We start from the raw sequence: 14626 nt of genomic DNA, 5'->3' as shown, positions 1-14626 counted from the left end.
AGGCAAGACTTAAGGCTGAGCGATAGCCTTTCACTGCCGAGACTGAAAGGTGCATTTCTTCCCGCAAATACACAAGAAACTCCGCTATTGCTGGAATAGTGGCATCGAGTGGAGAGATACCCCTTCCACGACACCAACCACAGAAAACTCTCCACTTTGCCTGATAGACCCCTGCGGATGACTTTCGCAGGCGTCGAGACATCCTTTCAGCAACTTGTTGCGAAAAGACTCTCTCTGTGAGAAGATGCTGGATAGTCTCCAGGCGTGAAGCCGCAGCGAAGCTACGGCTTTGTGAAAGATGTTGGCGTGTGGTTGTTTGAGTAGCTCGTGTCGTGGAGGAAGTTCTCTCGGGAGTTCCGTCAGGAGCTGCAGAAGATCCGGAAACCACTCTGCGTGATGCCATAGCGGAGCTATCAAGGTCACTGAGAGGTTGACCGATATTCTGGTCTTGTTGAGTACCCTCCACATCAGACAGAACGGGGGAAAGGCGTATACGTCAATGTTGTCCCACCGTTGTTGGAAGGCATCTTGCCAGAGTGCCTTGGGGTCCGGGACTGGGGAGCACTACAGCGGAAGCTTGAAATTCAAAGCTGTCGCGAACAGATCCACCGTCGGGGAACCCCACAAAGTCAGGACTTTGTTGGCTACTAGACGATCCAAAGACCACTCTGTACTCACTATCTGGGATGCCCTGCTCAGACTATCGGCGAGCACATTCCTCTTGCCTGGAATGAAATGAGCTGATAGTGGAATCGAGTGGACTTCGGTCCATCTCAGTATCTCTACTGCCAGATGGGATAGCTGCTTTGAAAAGGTACCTCCCTGCTTGTTGATGTAAGCCACTACCGTGGTGTTGTCGCTCATCACCACCACGGAGTGACCCGCCAGGTACTGTTGGAACTGTTGAAGTGCCAGGAATACGGCCTTCATTTCTAGCAGATTTATGTGGAGGCACTTTTCTGATTCTGACCAGAGGCCCGAGGTCCTGTGGTTCAGAACATGGGCCCCCCACCCTTTCTTTGAAGCATCCGAAAACAGCATCAAACCCGGGGGGAGGAAGAGAAGATCCACTCCCTTTCGTAGGTTCTCGTCTGTCACCCACCACTGAAGGTCTGTCTGTTCCGCAGGACCCATAGGGACCATGACGTCGGGGGAATCGTGACCTTGATTCCACCGAGACTTGAGGCGACCGTTTGGAACTAGACGGGCCAGGGAGGAAAGGTGACCGAGGAGACGTAACCACAATCGGGCTGGGAGTTCTTCTCGTCTGAGGAAAGGATCTGCGACCCTCCTCAGCCTTGCTATCCTGTCGTCTGATGAGAAGGCTTTGTGGAGATTGGTGTCCAATATCATGCCTAGATATACCAGTCGCTGAGTTAGAAGCAGAGAAGACTTCTCGAGATTTACCATGATCCCTAGATCTTGGCAACGTCCCAGAAGCTTGTCTGGGTGTCAAAGAAGGGTCGACTCCGAGTCTGCCAGGATCAGCCAGTCGTCCAGATAACGGAGGAGATGGATGCCGATCCTGTGTGCCCACGAAGAAATCAGGGTGAACACTCTGGTAAATACCTGAGGTGCTGTGGAGAGACCGAAACACAGCACCTTGAACTGGTAGATCTTGTTGTCTAGGCTGAATCTTGAGTACTTCCATGAAGACGGATGGACTAGGATCTGGAAGTACACGTCCTTCAGGTCCAGTGTACACATGAAGTCTTATGGTCTCACTGACAAACCTGTTCAGAGCTGAGAGGTCGATGACTGGTCTCCAGCCTCCAGACGCCTTCCTTACAAGAAAGAGTCGACTGAAGTAGCCTGGGGAACCGTCGACGACCTCCTGGAGAGCGCCTTTCTTTAACATGGTCTCGACTTCTGCCCGTAGGGCTTGCCCCCTTGCCGATCCCATGGTAAAGGAGCTCAACGGCACTAGATCCGCTGTCAGGGGAGGTAGAGATGTTGTGAACTAGACGCGATATTCCTGACTGATTATGGAAATCGTCCAGGAATCGGCCCCGAGTTGCTGCCACATGATTGCGCAACTTTGTAGGCATCCCCCCACTGGTGGACATGCAGGGGGATTGCCAATCCTAACGTTTGCGGCCTCGGCCACTCCCTCTAGGATTTTTCCCTCCCCTGGAGGACTTTTTGCCTTTCTTGTCTTTGACAGGAAAGGGCTTTGACACCGTTACCTTTGCTGCCACTGCCGGGTTCGTAATCTTGGACGGGCGAGGTTGTTGAGGTGCTGGAGGTTTATAGGGCTTTGATGTAAGAGCCCTATGTAGGAGAGAGTCCTGGTTGGACTTCCTCCACCTCTCAGCTGCCTGTTCCACATCTTTAGGCTCAAACAGATTCTTTCCCAAAATGGAAGAATGTCTGAGCCTGCTGACCTCGACAGCTGGGACCTTCATGTGGAACCTCTCTGCCACCGCATCACGTCATTTCAGAATGGAATTGGCCCACAAGTTCGAGACTTGGTGGGCCAGAAACTCAATGGTGCGGGTGCCCGAAAGGAGGAAGGTCTCCAGGGCCTTCCTGGTGCTCTCCTTAGACAGGTCCTCGGATCGCAACAGGATGCCAAGAGACCCCAGCCAGACGTCCAGCCACAAAGTAGCCTGCATGGCACACTTCGCAACCTTCTCCTGACTTAGGATCTCTGTCGCCGAGAAAGACACTTGCCGGCTAGAGAGCCTCTCTAGAGGGACTCCCTTGGTGAGCTCTTCCACAGAATGGTGCAAGGGGAGAGCTAGGCAAGACTCCTCCATGATCTCAAAGTACCTCCTCTGGTGGATACGAGGAGGAGGGAGGAGCTTGTTGCCAGCAGTGGAACGGCTGGAGGAGGCGAGCTCGGAGAGCTGGCCCTCAACCTTATCCCTGGTACTCTTCAGCCCTTGGGACCAGGGCAAAGACGCACTGGCCTTAGCGGGTTTCTGAGTGCCAAAGACTCAGTCCAGGACCGTGTCCTTGCCCTCTCGAGGAGGAATCTCAGGATCCGGGAATCCGTTGAGATGCCTCATCAGGGTCAGAACCTGCCAGAAGGCATGCTCTGACTCCTGTGGCTCCCCTCCTGGAGAACTGGCAGCAAAGTCTCCCGTCTCCAAAGGCTCTTCTCGGGGGGACACGTGGACGTTCTCTGCGGGTCTTGTTGGCTCTGGTCGAATCCTTGAGGATGACTTGGGGATGGTCTTAGAGTCCTTAGGTTCCCTCCTGGGAGGAATACAGGACTCCAACAACGACGTCTGTGGGCTCTTCTCCGCCCCAACCCGGGACGATTCTCCTGCACGAGGTGGGGTTTCTCCCATTGGTGCGATGGGAGAACGTCTCACCTCGGTAGACTCCCCTGAGGACGGAAAATCCTCGTCCACAGGAGAGGGAGAGAAAGTCTGGGGGCGGAAAGAGCCTTCCTCAAGGACTTCCGGGGAGCCAGCTTGGCCCTGGGAGAATTTACCACGACTTCTACACCTCTCTTCCTCTTCAGTGGGGTCGGAGCTGCCATTGATTTGAGGCCCAACTCAGAGAAGGCAGTTTTGAAAGCCTGCATGACAGCTCTGACAAGGGACCCGAACCATGGCTGCTTACTGACAGCGACTCCCTCTGGAGGGAAGGGGATCGGGCGATCCTTTGGAGTAGAAACTACAACTGGGCCTGCCTGAAAAGAAAGGGAAGAAGAAGGTTGGTTCCTGGACCTATCCAGAGTTCTCCCCTCCTCCTGCGGGAGCGCTGATCTGCGCTTGTAGGGGGGGGAACGTGAAGATGATGACCTGGAGGCTCTCGTTCCTGTAGCTTCGCGTGGGGCCTCGCGCTGTGAATCCCGATGGGAATCACGCTGGCGCGATGGGATTTTCCCTGGTTCGCGCGCGCGGGCGAGCGCTGGTGTGCAGGAGAGCGATGGCGCATTGGCAAGCGATGGCGCGCTGGCGAGCGATGGCGCGCAGGCGAGTGATGGCACGCAGGCAAGCGATGGCGCGCAGGTGAGCGATGGCGAGGGGGCGCGTGGGCGCGTTGGCGATCTATGACGCGTGGGCGCGTAGGTGATGGAGAGCGCCCCGCGAGCAGTTGATCGGTGGCGCGCAGGTGCGCGATCTGGCGGAAGCAGAGGGAGCGCAGAAGGGTGTGCAAGCGCTTGCGCTCGTGGAGGTGATTACTCGCGCGCGCGTGGGCGCGCAGGATCTCACTGAGTTCTAGAAGGCGTGCGCGCACGGTCAGGGGAAATACCCCTAACGCGTGGTCGCGCAGAGTAGGGCGCACAGCAGGAGCTGGAACAGGTGCGCGCGATGGAGACTGCGCGCAATGGCGCGCAGGCGAGGCCTGAAGAGCAGGCGAGGTCCGAAGGCGCGTAGGAGATCGCTGACGGGAAGGAGAAGAAAGATTCTTCCCTCCTGCGCCCAGATCCAGAGAACGTGGGCGCGCAGGCGAACGTTGGCGCGCAGGCGAACGCTGGCGCGTAGGTGAAGAGGGCTGGCGAGAAGGAGATCGTGGGCGCGTGTGGCGCGCATCAGGATGAGGGTGCGCAGATGTGCGCTGGCGAGGAGAAGATCGCTGGCATACAGGAGATCGCTGGCATGCAGGAGATCGCTGGCACGCAGGTGAGCGCTGGCGAGCAGGAGAGCGCTGGCGCGTAGTCTCAGCAACAGCAGATCGCTGGCGCGTTGTCCCTGGAGCAGGAGGTCTCTGAAGTGATGTCTCAGGAACAGGCGAGCGCTTGCGCGCAATTGCACGCAGGCGCACAGGAGAATGTTGGCGCGCAGGGGATACCTGGCGCTTAAGGGACTTACTCAAAATGTGAGAAAGCCCCTTTTGCCCCGAAGGGACCGATGCACGTTGGATAATGGGGTGCGTGGGCGCCCACAGCGCATCAGCGACCAGGAACGGAGAAGGGAGGTCAGCAGGTCTGATAAGCGTAGGAGATCGCGAACGATCTGCAGAGAGGTCCAGGGATGCAGCTCGGTGCACGGCAAGGAGGATCCTCTGTGGGGGACTGCGAAGGCGAAGAACCGAAGAGGCGCCTCCTAACTCCCTTGTGGGGAGAAGGAAGGCCTCTACGGCGAAGAGGAGGGCAAGCTTTCCGTCTGATACGTCCTCTGGGGGCAGCAGACAGACCATCGTCAGTCCTACGAAGAGGAGTCTCTGTTAGTGAACTCCCCCGAGGGGGAGAATCACCTGCAGGAGAGACCGTTGGACTTAGCTCCTCCCTCGAAGGATGTTCGGAGGGGGGAACTAAGACTTCAGCTACATCAGGAACCATAGCAGGGGTTTGACCTAACTCGTCGGAAGCCCCTGCCACAACAACGTCGACGATAGACAGAGGATCAAACTCTGCTACCGTCGGCGACTATTTGACAGCAGCCCCCAACCTAATTATGTCAAACAGAGCTTCCTTGGAGGGCGAACCCTGAAGCCCCAAGGAAGCCCAAAGCTGTAACAAATCATTGTTAGATACATTGTTATCAGAAATATCTTCCCCCGGTGAGGAGAAGGAGCTGCCTCGCTATGAGAGGCAACTCCCTCTCCCGAACCCCGATGTTGGTGAACGTAAGTACGGCCTACGCTACCACTCGACGGCCTCTCGGGAGAGACCGATCGAGTGGGAGCTTCGGAGGAGGTTCAGTCTACGGAAGAAGAGTCATTGGGATTTTCTCTCCAAGGATGCCCCTGAAGGAGAAATATCCCGTTTGGACTTCTTCTTCCGGCGCCGGGAAAACCTCTCCCACTGGGAGGTAGACCACTCCCTACACTCACCGCATACTCTATTCCTATCACACCGTTGACCCCTACAAAAAGGACACAAGGTGTGAGGGTCCGTGTCGATCGCCGACATATAAGTACCACAAGGGCGGTCAGGTAAGCCGGGACACTTCCGCATGGTAGAGGCCAACTTCCAAACACACTGTATAGAAGAAAAAGCAAAAAACAAAGATCAAAGGCTGTCAAAGTAAGGGAGGGTGGGAGCAGACACATCTGATCGTCACCCGAGCCAAAAGCAAAGTGAGCTAATCACAGGTGTGTGAGGGGGGGAGGGGTAGCAAGAAGGGGTAGTAAACCCTTGTTAAAATTCTAATGGCTCGTCATTTCAGCTACGCCGAAAGTAATACCCATATTAAATAGCGTGGTTTGTATTTCAGTTACGGAACAACTAAAAATTAACAGGGTTTAACTACCCACCGCTAGTTAGTGGGGTTAGTGAGGGGTATGTTTACCCCCCACTCCCAACAGCACTGGGCATAAACCAGAGCAAACAAGCTGAGTTCAACTGACTGTCAAAGTGAATGACACCCAGTTCAGTTGGCAGTGTTAATGGGGGGGGGGGGTGTGGAGTCAGAATAGGAGGTAGCAAGTTTGCCAGTGTGGTTAAAATTTGGGAGCATTTTGGAGATTCAAGGGTAGATAAATTAACCTAGGTAATGTTTATTAATTTATAAGGAAAATTCCATATTAAACATTACCTTAAGATAACTTATCTAGGTCGATTTTCCACCTTGATATAGATGAGAGATCCGGAAAAAAATTTTCCATTTTAGAGGAGATAGAATAGGAGGAACAAGAATAAAGCCAGAAAAACAGAAATTTAATTATTTTTACTTGTTTACCAATGAACTGTGACATTGAAGGCTAAGGAAAAATTCAAGGTCAGTCCATCTGGTCTTCAGCATGAGTAAGTCAAAGACGCTAGCAAAGGCAGATGCAAACAAATGCCACTGACTCGAGCATGGTTCTGATGCCAAGAGAAAAGGTTCAGAGATCTGCAGGCAACCCATTGCCACAAGAGACCAAATGTGTCAAACACCCAAGTATCGCACCCGACGACCACCTGAGAAGGAAGGAACGACCAACTCTCCCCCACGGCGCCATAAGAGACCTTCACCCCTGCCTGTCACCCTCTTCTTAGAGCATGTCTGACACTTAAAGGATGGAGCAATAAAAGCTGGCAACAGACCAGAGAAAAACCCTTCTCATGAGAGAAACAGCCGAGCCCAACAAGCCGAAGCGACTAAGATTAAAAGTGCTCAAAGTCCTCACCTGGTCTTCTGTTTGGTGAACAACATGCCTTGAAGAAGCAAACAAAAGAACCAGCGCTAATGATTGCCATCAATCCCTCATAAATTGTACTAGAGTAAAGTAGATGTAGTAACTGGCGCCTCAGTCCCAAAGAGTGAGTGCCAAGATTGTCAGTCTAATCTCCTGTCAGTCACCCACCAACAAGGAAGTGACAGGACAATTGACTGGTCTCATGACAGGTACCCATTTGGAGGGGGTTTATAACACTGCATCCTAATGACATTGGCACAAATAGCAGCGCTACTACATACCACCTATCTCTCATGAATGACTGATACCGTGAGGAAAGGGACATAAAGTAGGAGGTGACATATTCACTAGGAGTGAGTGTCTAGACAAGCTGACTGGTTCAGTGTTAGGTGATATTGGTTGGTTATCACAACGTAGCCCAAAAGCACCAACAACCACCAGCATTACTACATACCACCTGACCTTCTGGGGAGCTGGCGCCAAGAGGAGAGGGGCACGAGTAGAAGGCAACTCAGTCACAAGGAGTGAATGCCTGGTCTTTCTAAATAGCCTGGTGTCAGGCAAACATTGGGGGGCTTATCACAATACAGCCTAGCCTAATGCCGCCAACACCAATACCAGCACTACTAATTACCGCTCATCTCTTGTGAGAGAGAGAGACTCCGGAAGGCAAGGGGCAAAGTGTAGGTGGCGAAACAGTCGTTAAGAGAGTGTCGGTGGAATGACACAACACTCTCCCTCCAGCTGAAGCTGGAGACCAGCTGAAGCTGGAGACCAGCATATGACCGAAGGATCAAAATCAAAGTTTAGTGAACAAATAGACAATCAAGGATAACTAACTTTAACCCATCCTGCAACTAACCCATAACAATCCCAACTATCTCAAAATACATAAAAAAGGCAACCGCAATCCACAGAAGGCGACAACTAAATCTCTGGTCTGACAACGTTCCCTGCCATCACTAACTCATCCAAAGAGCAAAGGTCACCAAAAACTTGCAAGACATACATCATATAAAAGAAGGTGAAGACAGAATTAGAGCACCAAGTAGCTGCCTCAAGCACACAAGAGATGGACGTTTCTCAAAAGCCACCAATGTAGTGACATCTCTAATGCTATGGGCTCTTGGTGTCGTGCCCAGCCTTCAAGAGCACCAATACCCCTAGTCCTAGAGATTAAGTCACTCAAGAAGTGGGACAAACCATTCTTTGATAAGGGTCTCGAGACCTTCCAAAGAGACACAAAGAAATGACGAGGACGGCCCGGAACATAAGTCAAACAACACAAGTAAATGGAGAGGACCCTTACAGGACAAAGGACTAATTTGTCCTCCATTCTGCCTATGTAGCCTACTAAGTACTTAAGGGAATAGACCTGGTAATGGGATGCGTCATTATCTCCGTCTTTACGACAAATTCTGGAAGAAATGATGAAATCAGGTCCTGTCCCAGCCATCTACGTGGCAAGAGAGTACCTGAAGCTCACTAGCTCTCTTGGCAGTTGCCAGGAAGACCAGGAAGAGCATCTTAGTCAAAGGAGCCCTCAAACTGGATGCCTCTAAAGGCTAATAAGGAGGAGACCTCAGGGCCTGGAGCACCCTGTTGACCTCTCATGATAGGGGAGACAACTGAGCTCTTAGATGAGAGATGGAAAAAGACCAAACCAAATCCCTGAGGACATGAGAGGTAGAAATCTCGGGGAGTCTTACCTTAAACACATAGGCCAGCATCGAACAATAGCCTTTAATACATAGGAGAAATAGACTCGTGTTCTGATGAAGATGAATAAAGAAATCTGCAATCTTAGGCAAGGATGGCATAAAACATGAATGACTTTGAACCTGGCACCAACGCCAAAAGACCAACCATTTTGCCTGATATACTTGGCGAGTGGACCTATGTCTGGCTAGAGCCAACTGATTATAGACCTTAAAAAGTCTGGAGAACTTCCCAATCCTGCAAAAGAGTTCGAGTCCCAGCACTCTGGGAATCCTGGAAGGGAGAGAAGAAAACCTGACAACTTAAATTCAGGGGGGGGTGGCAAACAAATTGACCGTTATTGGCTACATCTTACTCAGATCTCTCGACACAGGATCCATTCTGAATTCTGAACCTGATTCTGCCCCCATGCTTTGTTTTGTCCACGAAGACTGCCGCTGCCGACCATGAAAAATGGTCCTGGAATGCAAAAAGACCTAAACAAACAGCCCTGAGTTCCCTCCAGCTTATGGCACGGACCTTCACTCCCATGGACCCTCAGCCCAAAATGGCCTTGGATCTCAGATGAGTAACCCATCCTTGATCCGATGTGTTGGACCAGAACAGAAGATCTGGAAGGATCAAGCGGAGACACATCCCCAATTCGAGACAGTCTCTCTATTACCACCAAAAAGAGACTACTGCCTCACTGAGGGGAGGGAAAGATGAGTCTCCTTCGAAACCAAATCCCAAGAATGACGAAGGGCCAGCTAAAGGAATCGCATCCTGACACGGCCCTCTGGAATCAACCAGATCAGAGATGCCAAATGACTAAGGAGAGTCTTCCACAAGGAGGTGGGAAGTCTCTATGAGGAGAGAAATTCTTCATCTAGATTCAGCAACTTGTCTATATGAATTCTGGACAGAGCCCTCAAAATCCGGGTATCCAGTACAATCCCCAGGTAAGTCATAGTTTGACATGAGATCAGGGAGATCCTCTCAAAGTTTGCGCGAATACCTAACTCCTGACAAAAGCTCAAAACCGAATCCCTCACCTGGAGACACTCCTCTGGAGACGATGCCTGAACCAGCCAGTCGTCCAAATACCTGAGCATATGGATCCACCACAGGTGAAGAATGGCCGAAACCAGAGCCATCACCCAAGAGAAAACCTATGGAGCTGTGGTGAGGCCAAAACAAAGGGCCTAAAACTGGAAAAATTGCGAGGTCATGATTAACCGAACGAAGGCCCTGCTTCCCAGATGAATGGAGACTTGAAGGTATGCATCCTTCAGGTTGATGGAGATCATCCAGTTCCCCTGCCTGACCGATGCCAGGACTGAGTGAACTATCTTCCATCCTGAAGCTGGACTTCACCACAAAGGTGTTCAAGGCCGAGATATCTATAACAAGGGGTCAGGCACCCGAGGCCTTTAAAACCACTAACATGTGAAAAATGAACCCCAGAGAAGGGGGAGCCAGCTCCAAGGCATCCTTCTCTACAAAAGCAGGTAACTCCTTCTCCAAGGCCCACCCTTTGGTGGAACTGAGGATTATCCGTTAAAGCTGAGAGGAAGAACAGAAAAGGAAGGTCTGAAAACTTAAGGGATCTGAAAACCAACCCTCAAAATCTTCACGAACCCACTCGTCCACCCCTCTCCGCTGCCAATCTGACCAATGGAGAGAGAGACAACCTCAGATAGGATTCTCCAAACGAGAAAACGACTCTACTTCCGAAAAAACCTGGACCTAGCAAGCATAAGCAGAAGAAACCCTCTTAGCCTGTCCCTTCTCCTTAACCCTCCAATCGCGCTTACTAGGTTTGTTGGGAAGACTGCCAAACGAGGGAGCCAAGGTGCCAGAAGTCCGGGAAGAACCAGACAAAGAGGAACCGACGGCAACCGAACTAGACCGCAAGGAAGAGGGTGGAGCACCTCTGGAACAAGCCTTCTGTTGCTCCACCATAAAAATTTTGAGTTTAAATAAAATAAAGAATTATCCCATACAATGTGGAGTCTTGATATTTCAAAGAATTATCTCGTACAAAAAAAAAAAAAAAAAAAAAAAAAAAAAAAAAAAAAAAAAATTCTGATATGTTCGCTCTTGATTAAGAACAAAACTGCAGTCTTGCATATAGAAAAGGATTAAAGTACACTAGTCAGTATGGATAAGGAGTTTGTTCGATAATAATGACAAGACCTTGAATTTAGCTCTTTATATAAGGTCTGAATCCTTACAGGAGGTTGGTTTAATCTTCAAGTTATAGATTTTATGAGAGTTGGAAATGATGAATGAAGATGGCTGTACCCTCTGAGCCGACCTTCCAAAATATTTGGAGATGAATATTGTAGCGTGTAACCGACGGATAGGTTTGCCTACAAGCAAATGGGTGTTACAGATTAATACACATACAAACAAAGCCACTCCAACACCTTCTAAAAACATAACAGACACCTCACACGCCTCGAACTGTCAACCTAACAGTCACAGGACTCCTCGTTGCTGGGAGGAAGGACGCTGGCGACTGGTACAGCACACGAACATACTCTACTCGGGTACTCTAAGGCCTAAGCGATGTCAGGCAGGACAGCCGATCGGGACTACGCTCTACCCCAAAACCAAAGCAAAGTCCTTCAAAAAGAAAGCAACCGTGCTTGCCTCATACAAATGGGAAAAAGCATGTTCATAGAAGAAGAAGACTTTAGTGTGGCACTATTGTAAATCATGGAAATATAAAAATTAATACTACTAAGTAATGGAAATCGGTAAATTTGATTGTCCCGAATAAACAGGAAACCAAACTTTTTAATCATATCCATTAAAGTCTGATTCATCCTTTATTTGAAACTGTCGGTAAAAGTATAGTTCTTTATTTACAGTAGACAAATACAATCTCTTTTAGTTTTATTGTCTTCCTAATATCAATATAAAAACTTATTTCCGGTTTAGGTTTTTACTTAATTATTTTCAGAGGAAAATGAGTTTGTAAATCCATTGTCAAATTTATGGTTTCCTTACGGCAACAACAATTAAACTGTACGAATTGTAAGAAAAAAAAAATCTGTCAAGGTTAAGCCTATTAATACTTCGAAGAAATGTTTTCCTTTTTCTTTGTCATGGTTGAAAAATCTGAGCAAATGTCAACCATTATAGTAACAATTTTAATAAGCCATTTCACCCAGTTTCATTTCATCCGATTATCCATTAGGGTTATAATTTATATTTCCCGTTATCCACTCTGCACCAGGGTTAGATCGTGAACGAAAGCAAACGCATACGATGACCAGGAGTAGAAGCATTAAAACCACGCAAGGAATTTTCGCCAAATGTATCAAGTGTTTATCTTATCACGTGTTCATCTCTGTCGCAGAACGGTCGTGTCGTAATATTTGCGCTTAACCTGTTCATTTTTCTCGCAAATTGTCTTCGTTCTTCGCCCAGGCAAAAAATATGCGAGGCGGGTAATCTCGTTAACTATCTGGTGTCTAATTACAGCGGATTATCGATTTCTTCACGTTAACTGCAGGGTAACGAGTTGAGCATTTTCATCGATGTGCCAGAGGAACAACGATTGGCTGGCAAGTGGCAAGTGTTCTTCTTACCTGGCCGAGGATATAGCAGCTATCGTCAGTATGTGTTGGCCAAGTGGACATGTGTGATGGTGACTGTACCTTTCCCTGACCTACTGAAATTTGCCAGGTTATACCATCTTATGCAATGGTCATGGCGTCTCCTTCTTTTGGCGATACGGTGATATGTATAAAGTTAAAGCATCTGAATATTTCTTTAAAAAAAGCACATTAGGTAATGCGAATTGTTCTTTAGCCAGAAGCGAACTTGACCCCACTATGAAATCTAACATCTGGTGAGAAATTACACATACAGGTGTGAGCAAGCACACACACACACACACACACACACACACACATATATATATATATATATATATATATATATATATATATATATATATATATATATATATGCACATACATGTATATATATATATATATATATATATATATATATATATATATATATATATATATATATGCACATACATGTATATATATATATATATATATATATATATATATATATATATATGCATATATGCACATACATGTATACATAATTATATATATGCATATATATATACATATATATATGTATATATATATATATATATATATATATATATATACATGTCATATGTACAGATACGTCCGTGACTAGTGTGGAGGTTGAAGACACAACCAGAGGTGCCCCAGTCATGTGAATTTTCTAATTGGCAATAGCTTCAGAAACATACCCCAAAATTACCATATTACCAAAATACGCCTTAATTCAAAAATTGTAAGGTGAATAATTCATTATACAGTAGATTCAACTTCTATGGTATAACTGATGCCTCTCTTCCAATGTTACTATGGAATCCCATTCTCAAGCACAATCTACTAACCTTTTTATTAGATTTGTTATTATCATTACCATTCACAATAAATTAAGTTACAGTGAATAAGTCTAAATGCTATTGACTTATAGCTCAAAAGTGATAAATAAAATGACAACAAAGTGAGTAAGAAATCTAAACAAATAACTGAATACGTTACTCGTGGAAAAACAGCATATGTACATGAAGATTTACAGCAGTATTACAGCCTCTTATAATCTTACAAGCATCAGTATCTCTACCAAGAGGACTCTAACATTATCACTCAATACTCGAAAACTTGGATGCTGGAAGCAATAGCCAAGCTAAATTTTAATCGACTTTTTAAGGTAAAAGTTCAAGTTGATCCAAGGACGAATTTTTAGCCAGGTGACGTCAACCAGATGTGAAGATCCTTGGATGATATTCGTCCCTATAAATAGATGTACAAGGAATCAAAATGTCGGAGAATTGGTTTGCAATGAAAGCATCTTTTTTCCAACACTTTGTTATTTTGTTATGGGGTGTAGCATTTTTTACCTTCTTTCGTATCTTCAAAGTTATTTAACGCACTTTTTAAAGAAATACCTTTGTCGTCACACAACGCTGCTTTGAACAACATTGCACGACTTTTTGTTTTCCTATTTAGATCTGCTCTGGGAACACGAATGTTTCTCATTGGACAATTCAACCATAAATATGTTCGCACTATCTAAAATACTAAATTATCATAACGCTATTTTTTTTTTTACTTCTACATCGATACTTCTATTAAACTTAGCTTGAATCTTAACTTTTAAGAGGCCGAGATACTGACTGGATTTTACAATTCAATCAGAAGCATATCTAACACACACACACACACACACACACACACACACACACACACACACACACACACATATATATATATATATATATATATATATATATATATATATATATATATATATATATATTCAATGTTTCTAACAGGATTGTCTTAGAATAAAAAACAAAACAATAAATGCCACATTTATACAATGATGCTGAATCATGTCTAGAAAGACGCATCATATTACATTCACCTGCATGGTCGGCATCCAACACTGTGTCATTCACCTCTATCTTACAATTATTCCAGCATTTACCATTCTGGGCAAGGAGGCCTCCTCTCCCTCCTCTCAAACCCTTCTTCACCAGCCTATCTGACAAAACAATCTCAAAATTCTCTGATCGGAAATTCTCCGTAAAAATATACTGTTGTCTGCAGTATTTCAATAAAATACAGGAGACCGTAATTTTACCCTACTTTGTTATCTTTTACGGGTTGGTGACCGTAATATCACTCCTGAACGTCAATATATCCGGTTTTAAAATGGTAAATGTCTGACAGCATTCATGCCATGATTTTTACGTTTTTTTTTTTTTATTTTACGGCAAATATTTTTCAGTGTATTTAAATAGCAGACGAACCTCTTCGGAGTTCAATGACAT

Source organism: Palaemon carinicauda, chromosome 18 (assembly GCF_036898095.1).
Source record: "Palaemon carinicauda isolate YSFRI2023 chromosome 18, ASM3689809v2, whole genome shotgun sequence".
In the NCBI taxonomy this organism is placed as follows: domain Eukaryota; kingdom Metazoa; phylum Arthropoda; class Malacostraca; order Decapoda; family Palaemonidae; genus Palaemon; species Palaemon carinicauda.
The sequence above is the reverse complement of the archived record's forward strand: the minus strand, read 5'-3'. Positions refer to the sequence as shown.